Here is a 23064-nt window from a genome sequence, read left to right as displayed (position 1 = left end):
AGTCCTGGGCTTGACATTTTCCCAAACTCATGACCCTTGTCTCTCCTGGTTCTTTGCACATCTGTAATGCTGTGACAACAGTCATTCTAGTCTGCATATTAGATCAGGTGAGGAACTGAAAGCACAACTGCAAGTTGTCAAAAAATTTTCAGATGATATAAGAATGTCATTTGGTCTTGGTAAATGTGCAAAAGCAACCTTAAAGCAGGAAAACTGCAGCACTAAGAAAACATCAGTTTGGGACAAGAATGTGAAATAAAAGAACTTGAGCAAGAGAGAGTGTATAAGTATTTGGGAATTGATGACGGATCAACAATAAAACATGAACAAATGTGAATAAAACTTAGTAAGGAATATTTTAGAAAACTTAAATTAATCCTGAAGACAGCATTGACGTCTAGGAACAAAATTCAAGCTATAAACCAATTTGCTCTTCCTGTCCTAACTTACAGTTTTGTTGATTAACTGGCTCCAAAACGTGTTGTATAGATTAGACAGGAAAACAAGAAGGATGCTTTATGCTCACCAAATGATTTATAAAAATCAGTGCATACCAAGATTATATATTCCCCGTTCCAAAGGAGGAATGGGGCTCCTTGAAATTGATTACATATATAGATCTGCAATCATGGGACTGCACAAGACCCAAACGTACTGAAAGTTTTGAAACATGAGGAGAATAAATCTAAGATGACTTCTATCAGTGTCAAGCAGGAATGGACATCAAACCAGAAGTAGATAAAACAAAAGAAAGAATATAAGGTGAAGGTCCAGGTGAGAAGGCAAAAAATGTACAAATATAGCTGCAAGTATAGAAAACTTCTGCAGGAATGGTTAAGGAGAGGCAATTTCAAACCAAGAGATGAAAGGTTAATATTGGTGGCCCAAGATAGCGGACTATGTACACATTGGTTTACAACGTCCATTGAACATGTGGGAGAAACAGACAAATGTAGGTTTTGTAAAACATAATTGGAAACAGTTGCACACCTCGTTGCTGGTTGTGACATACTAATGCAGAAGGACTGTATACTGAAAGGCATAATAATGTGGCAAGACTGTTGCACTGGGACTGAGCAAACATTATGGTACTGAAGTGGTTGAAAAACACTGGAAATATGAGACACAAAGCATCCCAGATAATGATGAAGTCTGCATACAGGATCACCCATTGCCAGCAGTTCAAAAGATAGATGCTAGAAAACCAGATAAAGTGGTCCATGAAAAGAAGACAAAAGTAGCATTGATCATAGAAATCACCACACCCAGTGACTACAGTGTCTTGCATGCAGAGAGGAGCAGTCATAAAATATCAGGATTTGCAGGCAGAAACAAGTACAATGTGGAAGAAAGATATCCAGACAGTTCCAATAGTAGTAGGAGCAACGGGTCTTATAAAAAAGAATTTACAATCGTATTTAGATATGTTACCAATACATGTAACCCGTATGAATTGCAGAAGTAGTAATTACTGGGCACATTGTGGGTGCTGCAAAGAGCACTTCTGTCTGACATCAGAGACTGAAACAATACTAATTTCATGAACTTTAATTGTATTGTGATTTAGGAATGGGGTCCATTCCCATCATGGTATTAGAATTCCAAAAGATCTGGAGAAATTAAAAAAGTAAGAGACCATATTAGATGGCACATCTTCTTGCAAAACCATTTCTTTTACACTTCTAGGTGTGTTGCGTGCACCAGAGGTCCCATGATTACCACCTTTCAGTGATGTCATAGTAGGAGAATTCTGATTCACTACTAAAACAGAGTCTGCAACGCTCTTTTAATAAGCAGATTTGAGAAGAAAATGCCTGAAAATACTTATTTTGCAGCCTACAATACAGTAAACGTTCTTAAAAGATATAAAAAAAAATCATAAGGCCCAAATGATAACTCTCCAAGTTTTATTAACAAAGTTCATGATTTGTAGATTGACTGCACGTATTCTTTTTAAATGTCATAGGTAATCTGATTTTCTAATTTCTTGTATTAGTGTGATTGATTTAAATATGCCTTATCTGTACGTATTTCTGGAAGAGTACTTTTTTGCATTCTTTAGTATGCATCACACTTTTACATTATCTGTAATCTATAACTGAAATGGTCTTCCTGTGATCCAACATCTACCTGTGAAATAAAAATAAATAAATGCATTACTGTTTCTACTCCACTTATATGCCCAAAGTGACCATAAAAGAGTGCCTTTTTCATTTGACCATAATTAGATATATTTGACTTATTTCACACGATTCCTGTATCTAAGCAGACATGAAAGCAGTGTTACAAAGCAATTACAAAACAAAAGCACACTGTTCACCTTAACTTCAGCCCTATTAGACAGCAGCACACCTAGAATGGCACTTCATAAGATATCTGTGGTACCTGTCCTGGGGTCAAGAAAGTACCTTGGAAAAAATAAAACATTTATTTGCTGACACTTACACAGGAGGTAAAACTCCCTATCATTTTCAGGAGTATGAAAAAATGTTTCACCCTAGTACCTTATGTTGTTTCCAGCTTTTAGTTTCATCTTTTTGAAAGGAATACAATTAATAATTTTCAGTTGTTGTAAGCAGCTTGCTTACCTTTCAAATCAATAAAAGCAAATCTTCTGGGTGATATATACAGTTCTGCTCGTCTTCTTCTTTTGGAGATATGTACTTAGTAAGCCTTTCAGAAGTGATTGTGTTTTATAACGTTACAAGTGAAAGTGAAACCAAGTACATTACTGTGTTTACAAGAACTGCAATGTGCTTATGCTGCAACTTGGGGATTTCTTATTAAAGACACAGAACTCACTGAATATGACATGCTGGCCCACACCTCTTCACCTTTCTTCATTAAAATCTCTTGACACTGTGTGAAACAAGTGCCCAAACAGGATGCCAAGTGATTACGCTTGAAACTGGAAGTGCAAAACACAAATGCATCAATCCAATAAAAAAAAAAATAAGAAGCACTACTTTGGGGGGCGGGGGCGACCAGATAAACATGGCCTGGATGAAATTACAGTGCATGTTTGTCTACATGATTTCTTATTAGTCGTTGCTCCTTCAAATCTATGTACTGTTTCTGATACACAAAACAAGAAAGAAGGAGTCACACAAAGCCTGCGTTTTACTTGTCTAGCATAGCATACTACCAAGGTTTCTGTTTTGATTTTGTCATAAACACAGCTTTATCAACCGACATCCCATTGCCTTTTTATTTTATTTATATATTAACTGTGCATACCCACTATCCACAAGCCTCTTTCCTGACATAAACTGAAAGCACTGCTTGTTTAAATGACTTACTCAGAGGATGCAGTAGGCCAGTGGAGACTGAGGGAATCAAACCCTGGACTACAGGATGAAACTCATTAGCAGTTCATAGTTTTGGCTTTCAAATCACTAGCACAGCCACTAGACTCAATAAGACAAGACAAGCGTGCCTTAGTAAATGGACGTTATATTTACCATTGTCTGTTTGGCTGAAACACTGTAAGTGAAAAGTGGTCTTTCCAATGTTTAGTAAACAAGGAGTGGCAACCTTGTTTTTCACCAGTTAACATCAGTGTGCTAGCTCTGTTACTTGACCACCTAAAAGATTAACTGGTGGCACGTCAAAAGCATGGATTTTACCAAAAGCAAAGCTCTCGGCTGAATCCTAAATGTCCTAAATGTAAACTTTTTCATACGAAAGTAAGAAAAGAGTAATACGTTGTAGTGCATGGAATGTGGTGATTATGCTGTAAAATCAGGGGTTGTTAAGCATCCTTCTGACATCAGAACCATGTTTATTATACATCCCTCACAGCTGTTAAGCTTTGCTTTTGCCCTGCGGCATTAATAGATTAATAGTAGTCAGAGACCACCACAGAACAGATGTGAGAAACAGAAAGAGCTTGAAAACAAACTCATCATTCAGCATTTTTTTTTCTTTCTTTTTTTTTTTTTTTTTTTTTTTTGGCCAAATGAAGTTTTGTACATGTTTTTAAGCTTTCCACCACTGTTCTGTGGTGGCCACTGACTTGGGTGTGTTACAGCTTTTAAAGCTGTAAAACACTTATGACTTCTACACCTTTTTTCTTTAACTGTTATAATACTAGAAAGTTAAGCTACATGCTGTACAAAGAATTATGATCAAAGTGTTGCTTGTTATGTGTTCTCGGCATGGACATCAAGATTCACCCCTCAAGCTTCACTCTTCAGGTGAATTTGATGTCCATAACTTGGACACATAACAAGGTTGTTAGGATTGGAGACATGATCGTAATCCTCAATTTCTCTGTGTCTTATAGACTCCAAAGTGATACAAAATTCTCCAAAGATCTATGGGATTGGATCCAGTTTATCCACACTGTTTCCTAAAAATTAGGAAGCCAAGAAAAATGTAGTAAACTGCCAGAAAGATAATTCTGATAAGAACTGTTAAGAAGCAATAGACCTTATGCAATAACTCTACTAAGCTGGCCTTCTTGGGCATGGTCGAAGAAAATGTAAAGCTCCAATACACTGGTAAAGTAATCCTAAACAGACCTATATGTATCTTATCCAAAAAGAAGCACTGAGCACATTTCTAAGTTAAATAATAGATCCTTAAGTCTTTCTGATGGATGAGTGCTTTTTTTGTATAGTCAAAATCAAGTGAAATAGCTTGCTTATATATAAATGCGTAAGGCTGTCAGGGGCAAAGCCTGAAAAATGTGGGTCATGTAATTTTTTAATTTTTTTTTTGTATGTGTGTGTATAAGACAACTTCATAAATACTGTCTGATGAGTGGGATTCAGAAGATTGTGTGAATAAGTTAATCCTTAAAATAGGAGCATAACTCCAGAAATAAGTACACCATGGGCAGGGATAATTAAACCTGAAAATATGAACACTCCTTTAAATTAGGAACAGTTGAGAGTCTGGTTACTGGTGCTATCCTAATAACAGGCAGAACATATTAAAAGTACTCTCTTGTAAAAAATAAAGAACAGTAAATTAAAGGCCTAGTTACAGAGGAACTGTGGTGAACTGCCTCACTGCAGCAAGGCCTGGGACAGGATGAGTGGGATGACTTCTTCCAGCAGTAACAAGAAATCAATGTAAAACAGACATCATTTTAAAACTTGGTAGGAAAGCACGGCTGTGTGCACAGTCAAGAATTCACTCATGACCACTCAGTGAAATATGGTGATAGCTGTTTTAATGAAACTGGATCATGTCCTTGACTTTTTCATCAGTGTAGTTAGCGCTAGGAAATTTACTTCTAACAGGACAGGTGATCTGCTGTGGTGACTCCTAAAAAGAAGAAGAAGTGACACTTTAATTGAGTTGTAGTTTTCTCTGATGCTTCCATGATATCATTGTATTTCTTCCCTTCCTTTCCCTAATTCCTGTACTTCAGCTGTGCAGTAATGTATACTGTTTACTTTTGTTATAGCACATGGATTTCTTTTAACAGTCTTGATTCCTCTGTTTTATCAGACTTCTTACGTTCTGGGTCATATTTACTTTCTGTAATCTCTTTTTTCATTGATCTTAATATTTCTCTCCTTCTGTATTAAATCAAGCAACTCTTCCCTTAGATCAGTTTCTTCTAAATTCTTTATTCTCAGTTTCCTGCAAGCATTCTACAGAAAGTTTAAGAAAATCCTCCGTTTACTGCAAGCATTCTACAGAAGGTTTAAAAACATCCTTTTGTGACATATTCTGTTCAGCTACATCCTGCATCATCCGTTGCTCTTTCATATGGAAACTCACTTGCCTGTCACTCCAGAACATTGACCGCATCAGAGTTGCCAATGTTTCCTGCTCCTTCTCTTGCTGTGCATCTTCAAATGAACTTTTGTACAGGTTTCCTACTGAATGCTCCAGGGCATCATCATGTGTCAAGTCATCAAATGCTTCCCATTCCATCTGTTTCTCTTTAATTTGGTGACTCATTGTTCCATCATGCTGTGGCATTACCTTTGTTGGATTTTCTCCACTAAATCCTTCACTTCATAACTTCAATTTGTATTTCTTTAACTTTTCTATTACTAATCATGTTTTCTACTTTCCCCTGTTGTTTTCTTATTTTTTGTATTGTGAAATTTTCCATGCCTTTGCCTGTATTTCTCTTCAAATTATCTGTCAGGATCAATCACTAGTGAAGGTTCTTTTTGAACTGAAATATCACTCATCAAGACATCTTTACTCTGAGAAGATGGTGATGGTTTCTATGACTCTGGAACATCTAATAAACCTTTTGTGTCATGGCTCAGAGACAACTGGTTTATCAGCTGCATATGACAGCTTAGTTTACTGTTTCTTCTTTCTTTATAAACTTACATAACAGGGACTTGCTCTATATACGATGTGTTCAACTGAATTTTTCTGTTAAATACCAAATGAATTTTGCCTTTAACCTACTTTCATTTTATTTGCTGTTGTATCTAGAAATAAATGAATGATTTTCAGATAATGTATTCTAATAAATTTCTGTTGCCTGTCCTGTAATAACTCAACAGTAGACTGTTTACCATCAGGTACCAGTAAAGAAATATGGTAGGTAGTTTGGTCTTTGGATCATTACCCATTAACAACTGTGATAGACAGACTCACAGACTTCAGTGCTATAGCTGTACATTATTCCCACAGCTGCAGTAGCCTTTAGGCTATATGGGTTGTGTATTGCCCAAACAACAACCAGCCAGATTCCAAAAACTCTGGCTCCTTCCCACACTTCCCTCTGTCTGCTGATTGGCCAGCCCTGGAGAGGGAAAATAACCAATCAGAGTGATAAATATTCAGTACTTTTTTTCTACCTTGTGAAGAAGCAGCTCAGATGCTTTACAAGAGCAGCAACTGGCACTACCTCTGTTTTTATGGAAAATAAGTCCCTTTTGGGGACTCCTTCCACACAGAAATTTTATCTGTTTTACACACACACACACACACACACACACACACACACACACACACACACACACACACACACACAGTCGCCGCACATGCACGCGCACCAACACGCACGCTCACACACATGGGTGCTCACACACAGGCACAAACCAAACACACATGAATGCACGCACACACACACACACGCGCACGCACACATGTGTATAACTGACTCGTGTGTGTTTGTGTAAAAAAATAAAAGTGTTTCCTACTTCTTGTGCTTTTGGTCCTTTAAGTAACCTCATATTTCTTCATTATCAGAAGTTTCTTATCAAAGACTACTTTTTTAGCTTCAGCTAATTGGGGGGCTTATTTTCTTGAAAAATGTGCTGCTTATGGTGCTTAAAGTTTGTTGGGGGTTGGCATAATGATTAAAGTGTTTATCTCACAGACATAAGGTACAGAGTTTGATGGCCTCATACTTACCTATGAAAGTATTATTAGGCCAAGTGCTTCACTTGGGACAAGGACTCTATCGAGTGAATTAGTGCTTATCTTCATGATGTGACAAATTGCCTGCTATTCCAGCCTTCTCAAGCCATTAAGGGAATCAATAAGAATTAGCTAGAGGGGATCAGTCATAAACAAGGATCTTTTCCTAACAAGGAATGATTTACTTTTCCAGAATGAATCTGTCAACAGTCTACCCCACCCCACGCCAGTCTTGTCAAAATCTGCCCCATCATAGTTCCTGTTGGTATGAACAACCTGAGATGTACCTCACTGGACTATATGAAGAGAGACATGGTTGAGCTCTCTGAGTATGTGTCCCAGGCAAGTATGTCCCTAGCCTTGAGCAGCATACAACCCTCACTTAGAATGATGCCACAAAAAATAAACAAACAATGATTGATTTCAATAATTGGCTTAGTTTTTGGTGTCATTCAAAGGGGATCAATTTCCTGTCAGCCTGGGAAGCCATGGCTGATAAACCTTGCTGCTTCGCCAGAGACGGTTTACATCTGGCACTTTTAGGCTTTCAGCTGCTGGCAAAGGCTGTTGTCTCCCCCATAGTACCTTTTTTAGGCAAGGTCTGGAAAACAACATTACCGACGTGAAATTAGCCAATGAGAACAAAATAAGGGTCATGCTGCTAAATGCTAGGAGCTGAAACCAAAAACTGCACTCCCTGGAAGCACTTCTATCACTAGAAGATGTAGATGTCTGTGCAGTCACAGAAATCTGGTTCAAAGCCTCAGAGAGTACCCCAGCCTTGAAAGGCTATGATGCCTTCTACATCTTTAGACCAGAAAAAGAACATGTGAAAACCAAAAGAGGTGGTGTTTCAGTCTATATTAAATATAAATTCACCTCCTATCTAGTTATAACAGCCAGTTATAGATTCTCCTCCATGGGTCATAATGCCCACGAAGCCTACTTGACCAATCTGAAGGCAATCCAGATTTTATGGAACACACTGGTTATGGGGTATTTCAATAATCCCACCATCAACTGGGACACCTACACTACCCCTAACTCACTAGTGCAAAGTTCCTTGACTTTGTTAATTCAAATTTCCTGGAACAAATTGTTAATACCCCAACAAGAGGAGCAAACATTCTGGATCTGGTCCTCACCAACATGTCAAACAGATGCACTGTCACAACTGTCAGACCAGCATTAATTAAAACTGACCAGAAATCAGTTGCCTTCGAGCTGACACTAACACTAGAACTCACAAAGGGTGAAATCAGATTAAAAAACTTCACCAAGGCAAACTATACCCTCCTAGGTGAAGGTATAAATGCATTCCAAGCCCCACCTCAAGCTGGAAGTGGTAACTGTGCCATAGCTTACACTAAAGCCCTGTACAATCACTTGCATAAGTGTATAAACGGCTGTACCAGAAAGAATCAAAGACAGAACCCCAAGTAGAAACAAGCCTCCATGGTGGACATCCCACATCAACAAACTTTACAATAAACACAAAATGTTGCTGTTCAAGAAAACAAAGACAAGGTCCCAACAATGGAAAAGCACCCTCCTCAGCCTCAAAAGGCAAAAAGACAACTTGTCAAATCTTCTAAGGACTCCTTTGAGAGAAACTTAGCAAGTACAGCCAAGGATAAAGCCTTTTTTAACTATGTACATAGCCTAAAAGGTAGGGCCCAAGCATGTGCAGAACTAGTGACCAACGGTATCACACACACTGACCCCCATAGAAATAGCAAACCTGCTAGTGGATAGCTTTGGTAAACATTTCACTCCCTTATCCCCTCCTAACTTATCACAAACCTTCCCCCAAACTCCCCCCACCCTACATTTCTGAAGAGCAGGTCCTCAAAGCCTTGTTCAAGGCAAAAAACACAGGCTCTATGGGAACAGAAGACATCCCAAGCTGTCTTCTAAACAGGCTAAAACATGAACTAGCTTCATCATTAAGTACCCTTTTCAATCATAGCCTAACCACAGGCTTTGTTCCTGTGGAATGGAGAACAGAAACAGTTATTCCCCTCCACAAAGGTGGCCTAGCAACAGACCTGGGGAATTACAGACCTGTAAGTCTGACCAGCCTCACCTGTAAGGCCATGGAACATATCATTATCGACTTCATAAATAAAGACATAGGTGACCTCCAAACCCTGGATCTTACCCAATTCGGCTTCATCAGAGGCAGATCCTACCTGTTAAATCTGATGGATTTCTTTGAAAATGTGACCAGGGACATTGACGAGGGCAAATCTGTGCACACAGCATACCTGGACTTGGCAAAGGTTTTTGACACAATCCCACCATCGGGCATTACCAATAAACTTAGAAAACTGAATGTAAACCCCTTTGTTGTAAGATGAGTTGCCAACTGGCTCACAAACCAAACAGACACATCAAAGTGGGTAACTCCAAATGAACCAGCAGACCTGTTAGCAGTGGGGTACCACAGGGGTCAGTGCTAGGTCCCCTACTATTTGCTATATACTTCTCAAAAGTTCAGGTCAAAACTAAGGGGTTGTGGTTGACAAAGTTTGCAGATGACTGAAAAGTAGGTGCAATCACTGACTCTCCAAATGATGTCCGTATACTGCAGGAGGGTCTCACACAGACCAGAGACTGCTGTGTTAGTCATGGTATCAAACTAAATGCAAAGAAATGCATCATCATTCCCTTCAGCACAAACAATGTCCATTCACATTATCATATTAACAACAATACCCTAAGTACCCACAAAGTGGTAAGGGACTCTGGATAACAAGTTGACTGCAACCCTAACTTCAACCACCTTGTGTCTACTGTAGTAAGGAAGGCTTTCTACGTAGTACACTTGATTAGTAAAGACATCACCTCAAGAGCAAAGGAAGTTATAATCCCTCTATACTCCATACTTATCTGGCCCATAATTGTGTATAACACCCTATTTAGCATGTACCGTACAAATCACCTGCTGCAATTGGCGAGACCTCAGAGGTTTCTAACAAAGAAGATCAAGGGGCTCCAACATGTGCCTTACATGGACTGACTAAAGTCCCTGTCACTATACTCTGTATTGTATAGACTTCTTAGGGGAGACTTATGACTGGCATACAGAGCATTCCAAGACCCAAACCTAATGAACTTGCTGCATATCAGTAAATCAAACGGGACTAGGGCTACCTGTTCCAGGGACCTAAATATGGCCTGCGACTTAAATAGGACATGCTGGAGAAACAGATATATCTTCCAGCGACTGCTGCATCTTTGGAATAGGCTACCAATTCATGTGAAACAGAGCTCCTCTGTGACACCGTTCAAGAGGAGTCTGGATTTGTGGATGAGGCACCATAAATTCTTACTGGGGATAGAAACCACAACCCTCCTGGACATGGGCAGTCATCACTAAGTGCAATCTTGGGTATTGACTAGCATTTCTATGGTATTACATTGGGATGAAATGGCTAGGCTTAAAATGACTTTCAGGTCAATAACCTAGTAATCTCCTATGATCCTATGATCAGCTGGCTCTGTGCATTCCCCTTTGTCAACAGACTGTGATACAATCAAGTGTGTTTAAATTTCAGGAGTGATACAATTAGCACTGCACACAAAAACTTCCTTTCTAGGGAACAGCCCCCCCCCCCCAACCAAATAGAATAATTTTCTCAGGCTCTTCATCTCTTGTACACCCTAGAAGTCATAAAATGGTGCCTTTAAGTCAAAGAGGAAAAGTCTTCTATTCCAGAGTGTTTCTTGTATCAAAGAAGGGGTCTTTTTGGCGATCAATTCCAGGTCTTTCCTTCCTAAATCAGTTTGTGGAAGTTATTTTCTAGATGTGGAATCTTCAGAGTTTGTTACCTGTCATTCCCAGAGGAAACCTTATAGTAAGAGTATTTAAAGAGGATTTAACAGGGTTTCATCTCTTCTGATCACTCTGGGATTCCAGATAACATTTTAGAAATTATCCTTGACCCTGTCAGTAAAGATTGTTTTTCTAAAATGTATTATAGCCTCTCTGCAACAAATGACTTTGTGTTGCAGTTGAAGGAGTATGTTATCTAGAAACCTGTCTGAGTTTCTCTTCTCAAGTTCAGACTTTGGCCAGAGAGTTTATCATGTTTTTCGGGCTTCTTGTTGTCTGGTATTCTCTTGATCTTCTCATCAGGTTACTTGAGAGACAAATTCTATGATATAAAAAAAATGGACTCAAAACTTGTATCCACTGGATTGATACATACCAGTCTTGGGTAATACTTTTCAGAAACTGCTCTGGAGGATACTGTATAGACAGATAAATTCAGGACTCCCCTTTTCTCCTCATCCTCCAACTTGGGGGCACTTTCTGTGAGGGTGAAGGTGCAAGGCCTGTGGCTTTCTTCAGATGAACCAAAGCACATAAATATTAAAGACTAGAAAACACAAGGCTTTTACCTCTATACAGCCTTGCTATGACAGCTTGAGAGTTCATTCTTCAGCATTCTTTAACCTCCAAGCATCTTACATTTTGTCAGAGCAAAATGTAGTGGCAGACAAGCTGAGCAGGTCCAGGGCAGACACTCACTACTGAAAACTGTATGAGGGGGTCTTCCAAAATTTGGTTCAGTTATGGTAAGCACCTCTGACAGATCTATTTGCCTCCTTTCAAAACAAGAGTATGTAATGCATGCTTTTTCATTCCCTTGCATGGGAATGTTCCTTTTTGCATTTCCACTGTGTTCCAGAGTAATTCTGAAGCTACAGAAGAACTCTCTAAATATTTGTGTTGACTTCTTTTTTTAACCCAAACAACACTGGTTCTCTTTTTTTTTTTTTTGTGGAACTGAACAAGGGCAATTGCCCCAAGCTTCCTCAACATATTGAACTATCTGCCTGGATGACTCAGTTCAATAACTTTTAGGCACCTCTTTTCAAAAGACATGCTGCAAATACTAAAGCAGGCAATAATTTGGAAATCCTTATTGGCTTGTGGAAAATATTTTCTAGTGGATGTTAGTCAATAACCAGGGGCCCACAGGGATTTTGTACCACTGTCTCTCAAATATTTATAGATTCAAACTTTCATAGGTGATTACTAGACTAATGGCACAAGAGCTTTTACAAGCCTAGCTAATAATACGCTGGACATGACAATATTATATTAATTTCCCAGATATGGGATGGGGTAGTATCAGGGTAGTGGGTTTCTGTATGATTCCTGAGTGGGGGACGATGCTGAAACCTTTGGCCAGGTCCAGTTAAGTAGTGTGTATCATTTTACCCTCATCCATGACCCTGGTGACTTTCTTGAAGAAGTCTACCAGACTAAGCAGGCAAGAACACCATTTGACAAAGCCAAATTGAATCTGTTCCAGTGTTTGTAGATTTCCTGTGTTGTTACTGATCAGGTTCATGATAATTCTCTCTGTCACCTTGCAGATAAGACTGGGCAAGCTTATGGGTCTGTAGTTCCCTGGGTCAGTTGATGGGCACCCTTGTGCAGAGAGATGACAGTTGCAGTCCTCCATTCCTCTGGACAAAGCTCTCCTGGAGGCTGTGGTTAAAGAAGACTTTTGGTATCCCTGATAGATCCTGTTTTAATGTACTTAAGAAGCATCCTGGAATGTTGCTGGAACCCATGGAGGCTGTGTTTTTGGCTTTAGTGAGCATAGTAAGACCTGTTCCCTCATAATGACCAGTAGGAGATGGTTACGGGCATTTCTTTTGATGTAGTAGGAGGCGATGGAGGGGAGAAGTTTGAACTGAACTTGTCGGCCAGCAGGTTTGCTATAGTTTCAGGCTGGGTGTAAGTTTTGCTGTTCATGATTACCTCAGCACATTGCTGAGCATTTCTGCTGAGGTTATGAAAATAATTTAAAAAGGACTTATGGTTATCTTTCGCCTGGGAGGCTACCTTTGCCTCGTAGTTTGCTTTGGCAGATTTAACCAGCTCTCTAATTTGTTTGTTTAGACAGGTGAATGTCTTTTTACATTGTTTTTTTTTTTCTGTTCTTTCTTGGCTTTGGAGAGGATGTTTTCCTTTTGTTGAATAGCCTATGTGAAGATAGATGAAGGCTGCCAGCCTAGCCAGATAGAATTTTGGAGATAATTCTGTCATCTGTAAATATTAATGTAAGCTACAGGCTTGTTGTCTTAAATGGTAAAAATAGTGTTACATGTGGAACTGAAAAAAATGTAACAACAGTGCACTCTGCTGACCAAGTAAAGCATGTTGTGACCCTTTGATGTAAACACGGCTCTGGACGGTCTAGATGAAGGAATTCTTGCTATTGTTTTAAGGCCAGAGTTAATGGCCAGAAGTTGCATGCATAAATGTCCTTTACTGCTCTGGTTTCTGCCCAGAGGTGAAGAATGTAAATGTAGTTTCTGTTAAGGGAAGTGTGAAGAATGATGTAATGTGAACCAGGAATGTGATTTTAAAAACAGAGAGAATCAGAGAGTATTAAGCATTTTTGCCTTGACCATCCAACTCACCAGCACTGTCTTGTTCTATATGTAAGTTTATCTTAGATTTGTATTTTCTCTTAGAAATAGCTAGAAACTAGAAAGATTAGACTAAGTGTTTTTCTGTGATGTCAGAACTGTACTACTGAATTATTTTAAGTATTTCTCCGTGATCTCTGAACTCTTGTCTTGCACTGTGTAGTAAAATGTATTGGCTTGTGTTTTTAATTATTTATTATTAAATATTTTAAACCCTTTTAACTTTGGATGTTTTGTGTAGAGATAAATTAAGCTCTAGAGTACATTGCATGTATATAGTGATCCTGTAACAAGTCACTCTAATAAGCCTTGACTGTTTAGTCGCACTTACCAATTCGATAATAATATTGCACAGTAATAATTGGACACCCTTTTAAGGGCCTTTGAGTAGCTGATAAATATTAGTGGGTGGTGGCAGCTGGTACTACCGTATAGTCTGGGAAGAGGGGGCACAGCTGGAGAACCTGTGCCAGCCTTTCCCAGGAGTGTCTGTGTGGTTGTATAAACTCTTCTCAAAGTGTGTGTGTGTGTGTGTGTGTGTGTGTGTGTGTGTGTGTGTGTGTGTGTGTGTGTGTGTGTGTGTGTGTGTGTGTGTGTGTGTGTGTCAGCTACTTGGGCAGGGACACGAAGCACTGGTTGGACAGACAGGGTACTGGAGGTTTTAGCTTGCCCACTAGGCTGAGATCTGGACCCTATAGCTGTACCAGTGGGGAGTCTTATTGGGAACCTGGAGAGCAAGGGAGTGACCAGCCCTGGACTGACTGTGATCTCTGTGTGCTCTTAAGGGAAACTGCAGTTTACTGTGTGTATTTGTTATCCTTCCCTCCTATATGGGACGCCCCACACTGGTGTTAGTGGTGAGGATTGAGGCTCCTTGATTGCTGGGCCAGGGCATTGTGTCTCAGCCTATTTATGCTATGGATCTACCAGAGTGGCTTATTTTTGCCAGCAATCATAGATTTGATTCAGACAGGTACTGCCTTCTCTATGCACCTATGAATGTGGTTGTACAGAGCTTTTGTGTACAGCACAAGGTAGGCTTTTATATCAGCAGGATGAAATACTTTTACACAGTTAAGCCAAAAGGCCAATCAGATAAACACACAATAAGCCTTCCACCAGTAGTTCCCAACTTGGATGGGTTGAAACAGACCTCTGCTCCTACCAGAGTGCACATTAAAACCTTCATGACATAAAAAAAACTGGTTTTGAGCTCAAGTGCAGCAACAAATGCTTTACAACAAAAGGCAGAACTCCTGCAGTATTAGTAATCCATGGCAGTCCTAAGAAATGTTCTCAAACACAGAAAATGTGTGCAAATGTTTGAAAACTTCTACAAATACAAAAAAAAAACTGCAAAACTTAGAAATGTATAGGCAAACTCAGGAAAACTTTGGCAAACTCAGAACAGCTTTTGCAGTATTAGAGGAGAATAGGAAAAAAATCAGTATATGGAACTAATAGCAGTATAGTAAGAAACATATGGCATTTCTTTAAGAAGTGTAGGCAGAAACAGGGATGCATTCAAACAAATCAATAAATGCAGCACAGAACTGTTAAATAGCATTGAGATAGTAAAAGCAAGTGCAAAAAATAATTATATAAGCTTTGTAGGTCTACTGATGTCTTTAGATGCAGTTTAGGGGTCTTGCAGTCACAAGCAGCCAAGCCATGCACAGAGGAGCTCTGAATAAATGAGCCATGTGAGAATTAATAGACTCTGGCCATCCATATTTCTTTACAAGCTGCATCTTGAGGCCATGCCAGTATATCTGCCAAGAGATGTTCCATTGTTTCTGTGTTTTTTATAAAACACTTTTCCAAAAGGAATGTTTCAGCTGAGTTCACTATGGTTGCGGGTTACTCCTTCCTGGGAGCTTAATATCTCTGTTGGAACCTGAACATTAACATACTTAAGGTTCATTGCATGGGAAACTATTTTGTTATTTGCTATACCATCTACAAGAAAAGTATCTGAGTTGCAACATTTCAGTGCTGCAACACCTGGGAGGACTTCTGGTATGTTACTAACAGCCTAGAATCAAACTTCTAAATTTGCACGTGGTCAACCTATTTATAGGATACTAGGCATGCAGTCCAGCAAACCATTAAGGAGCCTAACCCAAATTCCCATTTGCCCCAAAGCACTGTTGAAGTGACTTTCTTAAGGTCACACAGTAGACAAATGAAGTTGGAAAGATTCAAACCTTGTACCACTGGCACAGAGATCATAGGATCATAGGAGGTTACTAGGCTATTGGCCCTGAGGCCCTTATAAGCCTAGCCAAGAGTTTAGCCCATGTTTAGACAAGTCAGCACCCAGAGCCCCTGTCCAGCAGGGACACGGGTGGAATCCCAAGGGGGTATTTTCTGTTTACCATCCAGTTGTCTAGGTTGTACTTAAAAAAAGAGATAATGAGGTTCTCTGCTTGACATGGAAAGGGAATCTATTCCACAGATGGGGGAGTCTCTGGGACACAAATCTGTCCCACCAAGTCCAATTGATATCACAGACCAGGTTGAGGTCATGCGTATGGGTTGCTTGAGTGGATCTTGACATGCAGATATGCAGCAGTCCCATCAAGGTGGGTTCTGAGATTGCTTTGCATGCCAGACAGAGGTCACCTCTGAGGAGTCTGTATGAAACTGAGTAGAGGAACAGGGCTTTTAGCCTATATGTGTAGGGGAGGTGTTTGAGGCCCTGGATTCTCCTGGTGAGGAACTCTGTGGTCTCTCCAGCTGCTGCATATGCTTTGCAAGGTACATGCCGAAGGGGGCATTGTACTCAATAATTGGCCTTATAAGGGAAGAATACAGGGATGTTATGACCTCTTTGTCCCTGGATGAGATACCCTTACTTATGAGGTGGGCCATGTAGAAAGCTTTCCTTACAATGGAGGCAACATGGTGGTCAAAAGTCAGGTTGGTATCAACCTGGGTGCCCAAATCCCTCACTACTGATTGTGTACTTAGGACCTGGTCATTAATGTGATAATATGTGGGGACATCACTCTCCCCAAAGGGGATGATGACACATTTTTTAGCATTCAGCTTGAGGCCATGTTTCTGGCACCAGTCATTTGTTTGGGTGAGACCCTCTTGGAGACCATCCACATCACTTGGGGAATTGATGACTGCGCCCAGATTGCAGGCATCTGCAAACTTGGTCACCCATAACCCATTGGTTTTAGCCTGCACCTCAGAGAAGTATATCCCAAATAACAGAGGCCCGATGACCAATCCCTGGGGTACACCACTCATTGCGGGTCTGCTGCTAGAGGTGGCTTTCCCTATTTTGATTAGGTGGGTTGTATCAGTGAGCCAGTTTGCTACCCATCTGGTAACATATGGATTGATGCCTAGTTGAGAGTACTTATCTACTATACTTGAGTGGGGAATAGTGCCGAAGGCTTTGGCAAAGTTAAGGTAGGTGGTGTGCACCGTCTTCCTCTCATCCATGGCTTTCGTTACTGTCTCAAAGAAGTCGAACAGATTTAACAGACATGACCTGCCCTTGACAAAGCCAAACTGTGTGGGGTCGAGTGTTTGGAGGTTGCAAATGTCCCTGTTAATGAGGTCCAGGATAATCCATTCCATGGCCTTGCAGATCAGGCTAGTTAGGGTAATGGGTCTATAATTTTCTGGATCGGTGGATGCTCCACTTTGGTGTAAAGGGATGACAGTGGCTGTCCTCCACTCAGCTGGGACAAAGTCGGTCCTCAGGTTTTGGCTGAATAGAGTGCTTAATGGTGCTACAGGTTAATGCCTGAGTTCATGTAGGATGCAGCATGGGATGTTATTCCGTCCCATGGAGGTTGTACTTTTTGCCTTTGAGAGGGCAGTGATGACCTGTTCCCTAGAGATAAGGGATGGGGGTCAGGTACTAGGGTTGTCCTGATTTACTGATGGGGGAAACAGGGGGGAGATGATTTTGCTGAATCTGTCAGCCAGTAGATTGGCTATATCTACAGCATTTGTGTATGTGGTGTCCTTGACTACCAATTCTGAACAGATCTGGGTTTTTCCTTTGAGATTGCGGACATATGTGAAGAAGGCCTTATGACTGTCTCTAGTAGATATTGGCAATTTGGACTCAAAGTTGGCTTTAGAGGATTTCACTAGTGCTCGTATTTGCTTGTTCAGGCTAAGGAGAGATTGCTTCCAATTGGGCACCTTCTCCTTCTTGGTCCTGGACAGCAATTGTTTCCTTTTGTTATACAGTTTATTTATTGCAGATGTCCACCAAACAGATTTACTCTTCCTTGGCGAGAATGATTTTGTCCTGTCAGGTATTCCTTATTCCATGCATCTATATAAATGTTCATACAGTATTTTGGTGTAGATTTGGACATTAATGCCAATTCCTACAGTGGGGTAGGGGGCTGTGAAGTTGTTTATACCATCCCTCAGGAGGTTGTAATCAGCTTTGGAGAAGTTGTTTTGTTTGACCCTAGCTAGAGGTCAGGGGAGATGGTGACTTCAAAAGTGACCGCTTTATGGTCGGATCTTACCAGGGAAGATGAAACCATAGGGGTGCTGCTGTGGTTACTCATGTTTGTTAATACCAAGTCCAAGATATTATCACCTCTTCTGGGGGTATTGACTGTCTGTTCCAAGGCATTTGCACTGATAAAATTGTGGAATCTCTGGACATTTGTGTTCTGGCATGAGTAGATTTTCCAATCTATGGTTGGGAAATTAAAGTCACTCAGGATCAGGGTAAAGGGTTGAATCTTGATAGATTTGAAGAGGTCCAGATAGGTAGAGTGTGCATCTTGAGTCAAATTTGGGGGCCTGTAGATAGCTATAATTTGAATAGGGGTCGTGTCAATGGTTAACTGCACCTGGAGTGTCTCCTGTGCATCATACTGTTTGACTAGCCTGGAAGTGCGTGTGTCTTCAATATATATTGAAACTCCACCTTCTTTGGCTTTGCAGTCCACATTTTGGGGTCTGAATGTATGATCGGATGAGTAACCAGGTAAGGCTGAGGTGCTCTCTGCAGCTTTGAACCAGGTTTCTGTGACTGCACAAATGTCAGCATCTTCCAGGGTTAAGAATGCTTGCAATGAGTGCAGTTTCATGTTTAGACTCCTAGCATTTAGCAGCATGACTTTTAATTTGTGTTTTGTTGAAATTTTTATGTTGGTAGTATCGACCTCAAGACTTTTCCTAAAAAAAGCACTATGGGGGAGGTAAGTGCCTTTGCCAGAAGCCTGAAGCCCAAGTGAGACAGATGCAGGCCATCTCAGGCAAAGCATTGTGGTTTGTCAGTCATATCTTCCCAGGCTGTCAGGCACTGGATCCCCCTGGAATGACACCAGAAACTAAGCCAATTGTTAAAGTCAATCATTTTCTGTTTGTATTGAGGCATCATTCTGGGTGATGGTAGAATGCTGCTTAAGGCTAGGGACATACCTGCCTGGGACACATATTCAGCAAGCTCAATCATGTCTATCTTCATATAGTCCAGGGAGGTATGTCTCAAGCCGTTCACACCAAAATGGACTATGACAGAGTCATAACAGTACCTGTTGTTGAGAGACATGAGTGCGTGTGTGATATGGCTGATTCTGGCACTTGACAAACAACTAACCGTGACTTTCTCCTTATTCGGCCTGGTGAGAGGCACATCTGTGTGTCTCACAATGGAGTCTCCTATGACCAATGTGTTGGTTTTATGGTTAGGTTTTAGTGGTTGCGAGATACTGATGTGTGGACTATGCATGGTATGTGGTTTGGAAGGTTGGGGAGTTCTCATGTGTTTTTGCCTCTGAGGTCTACTTTGTTTGGGTTTGTTTTTGTTGAGAACCTCCACATATGTGGGTGTGTGTTATGTAGTTGGGGTGGTGTTTGAGGTGTAGTGGTTGTGTTGACCACCTTCTCAGTGCCAGATATACTGGCTTGTAAGGGAGAGAGGATAGATTCTAGCTTCTCTGTGTAATTGCATCTCTCACAAATTGTGTTCCTAGCTCATTAACAAGTCACGGGTTTCATCCTCAGCGCTAAAAATATTAGAGGTATTTTACACAATTATTAAGTAAAATTTGACAGAGACTTTTATTAAATTGAACGTCTGATAAAAGAAGAAGGAAAAAGCAAGAGAGCCCTGATAGCATGAGAAAAATTCACATTTCATCAGAAACTTCCAAGAGCCTTTGGTGGAAATAAAAGTTAAAGAACTGAAATAAATGGCAACAATTGATGAGAAAATAGATGGAATGTTTGAAGAAGTCATCAAGTTGTATGGTACTAATTATATTAAATCCACTGATAAATGATTGGAAGGAATGGAGGAAGCTCTTAACCACCACAATGGTTACATATCAAAGCTGCAGAAGGCATGCTAGGAACATGCAGATAAACTGTCACAAATAGATGCATTTAAAGAAGAAGTACATAAAAAAGCTTTATCTCTTCTGGCTCCATCTTCTATCTCAATAATCTATGATTTTCCAACATTGCATTTGGGAAAGAAAGGAGAAATTACACAGACTTTATGATTAAACAGCTAAGTTCTGGACTGGCATTCAGTAATCTGAAATTTACTTTGCTACGGCTTGCAGGGTCCTTGACCCAGATAATAACAGAAAAAAATTTCCTCAAAACATTTTAATGAAATACTATGACTACCAGTTAAAAGAAGCAGTCTTTGTGAAGTTGTGGATAAAAGGAAAAATTCTGCAGCTGGATAGTGCTAGGATCTATGCTAATAAAACTTTTCTTCCCTCACCAGAACTGACAGGAATAGATTTATACTAGTTTTTAAAAAATGCAAAAGTGTGAGACTGAAATTTAATTCCTATACCCAGCAATCTTGAAAGTAAGAACAGAAGATAAAGACAGCAAACGAGTAAATCCACAAAAAAACTCACACCAGGTATAGTGCAGCAAGCAAAATTGTAGTCCAAATTCAAACACAATGCAGCAAACAACAATAATGCAGCAAGCAGAGATAAATCCAACTTTGAACTCCAAGTTTAATCCAAATTCAAAATGCAAGCGCTTTCGTCCCTTAAAACATTAATCCAGGAACTTCATCAGACAAAGTCCTTTACATTCAGCTTCCTTTTAAAAGGTAAAACGTGTGACCTCACTTCCTCTCCTCCATTCACCTACAAAAAAGTTTTTAAAGGGCCACTGCTTTTGTTAAAAAATGCAAGTACAACATAGTAAGAAACTACATGCATAAAACCACATAAATGATGCCATGCTATACAAATACAACACAATAAAAAGCTACATTTATAAAATCACATAAATATTACTATAGTTTGTCATGTAATCTAAACATGAAAAACAATTGTTTTAAAATCCTAAAATGAAAAAAGAATATTTAAGCCATCAAACTCTAGCCTACTCAACGTGTTGATAAATAAATAAGGTATTAAATACTGGACATTTAATATTTAGCAATATCAAATCTTATCTTTTCAAAGCTTTACATTTTAATAAACTGGAAATTGACTGGCTGTCATTCAAGCCTGGCCAATGAATACAATCTAGTCAGATTTGCCAACTTAATTCTGCTTTTTCCAGTAAATAAGGCCATGCTCCACCTCCAACTGTGGGAGATATTGATTCTAATATGACAAACTTGAATTTATGTTCATTATATTGCCCTATATGTTTAACAAGTGCATTAAGTGGGTATTGATCTCTGATATACTTAAGATGTTCAATATTCTGTTTTTGAGCTTGCACTCTGTTTTTCCAATGTAAAAGCAAGGGCACAATAGACCATTCATTCAGTGGTACAAGAAAATCTGTTCCTGATTTTTATTCCATTGATGTTTACTTCATTAACATCTAAAATATAGGAACAGAATTTACAGGACCCACATTTGTACATGTACCCTGTACGTTGTGCCTCTTTTTGACGTTCAAGTAGTGTTTTGATGTTATGTCCTTTCCTGAACACACATGTAGGTTTATCACTTAGAATTGCTTTTATATCTCTTTCACATACTAAGAGTTTCCAATTTTTCACTAGTATGTCCTTTATAAAGTATGCATCAGTGGAAAAATTGGTTAGAAAACATGATTTAAACTAATTTCCTTTTTCAATTGTTTCAACATCAAATTGACTAGAGTGGTAGACTATAGACTCAGATCTCAGAAGTGTTTTATGCTATTTGCAGCCGTGGTCTGGTGCCTCCTTTTTCTACTTTTATGAATTGACTGCTGGTTGGAGGCACTGTTTGCCATTACCATTTATTTTTTGCCTTTTGATAAATTCAAGTTTGTTATATTAGAATCAATATCTCCATCAGTTAGAGGTGGAGCATGGCCTTATTTACTGGAGAAAGCAGAATTAAGTAGGCAAATCCGACTAGATTGTATTCATTGGCCAGGCTTGAATGACAGCCAGTCATTTTCCAGTTTATTAAAACTTAAAGCTTTGAAAAGATAAGATTTGATATTGCGAAATATTAAATGCCCAGTATTTAATACCCTAATTATTTATCAACACATTCAGTAGGCTAGAGTTTGATGGCTTAAATATTCTTTTTGCATTTTAGGATTTTAAAACAACTGTTTTTCATGTTTAGATTACATGACAAACTATAGTAATATTTATGTGATTTTATAAATGTAGCTTTATATTGTGTTGTATTTGTATACCATGGCATTATTTATGTGGTTTTATGCATGTAGTTTCTTACTGTGTTGTACTTGCATTTAGAAAAAAAACAGTGGCCCTTTAAAAACTTTTTTGTAGATGAATGGAGGAGAGGAAGTGAGGTCACAAGTTTTACCTTTTAAAAGGAAGCTGAATGTAAAGTACTTTGTCTGGTGAAGTTCCTGTATTAATGTTTTAAGGGACGAAAGCGCATATGTTTTGAATTTATAAATGTAGCTTTATATTGTGTTGTATTTGTATACCATGGCATTATTTATGTGGTTTTATGCATGTAGTTTCTTACTGTGTTGTACTTGCATTTAGAAAAAAAACAGTGGCCCTTTAAAAACTTTTTTGTAGATGAATGGAGGAGAGGAAGTGAGGTCACAAGTTTTACCTTTTAAAAGGAAGCTGAATGTAAAGTACTTTGTCTGGTGAAGTTCCTGTATTAATGTTTTTGAATTTGGATTAAACTTTGAGTTCAGAGTTGGATTTATCTCTGCTTGCTGCATTACTGTCATTTGCTGCTTTGTGTTTGAATTTGTACTACAATTTTGCTTGCTGCACTACACCTGGTGTGAGCTTTTTTTGTGGATTTGTAATCTTAAAAGTAGTTTTCCTTTAGTTTGGTTGTGGTT

The 23064-nt window shown here is 39.3% G+C and overlaps 1 protein-coding gene across 1 annotated transcript in view; it reads right to left on the bottom strand.

Moving 5' to 3' along the window:
* Nucleotides 1-2689, bottom strand: part of LOC122805845 (E3 ubiquitin-protein ligase ARIH2-like) — a 143912-nt gene extending 141223 nt beyond the window's left edge. Inside the window, exon 1 of the mRNA XM_044076099.1 lies at nucleotides 2589-2689. The gene's annotated coding sequence lies outside the window, so the exon portion shown is untranslated. The remainder of the gene's footprint in view (nucleotides 1-2588) is intronic.
* Nucleotides 2690-23064: the final 20375 nt, after the last annotated feature.

The sequence above is a fragment of the Protopterus annectens genome, chromosome 7.part0, assembly GCF_019279795.1.
Source record: "Protopterus annectens isolate FY-2018-M chromosome 7.part0, PAN1.0, whole genome shotgun sequence".
In the NCBI taxonomy this organism is placed as follows: domain Eukaryota; kingdom Metazoa; phylum Chordata; order Ceratodontiformes; family Protopteridae; genus Protopterus; species Protopterus annectens.
The sequence above is the reverse complement of the archived record's forward strand: the minus strand, read 5'-3'. Positions and strand labels throughout refer to the sequence as shown.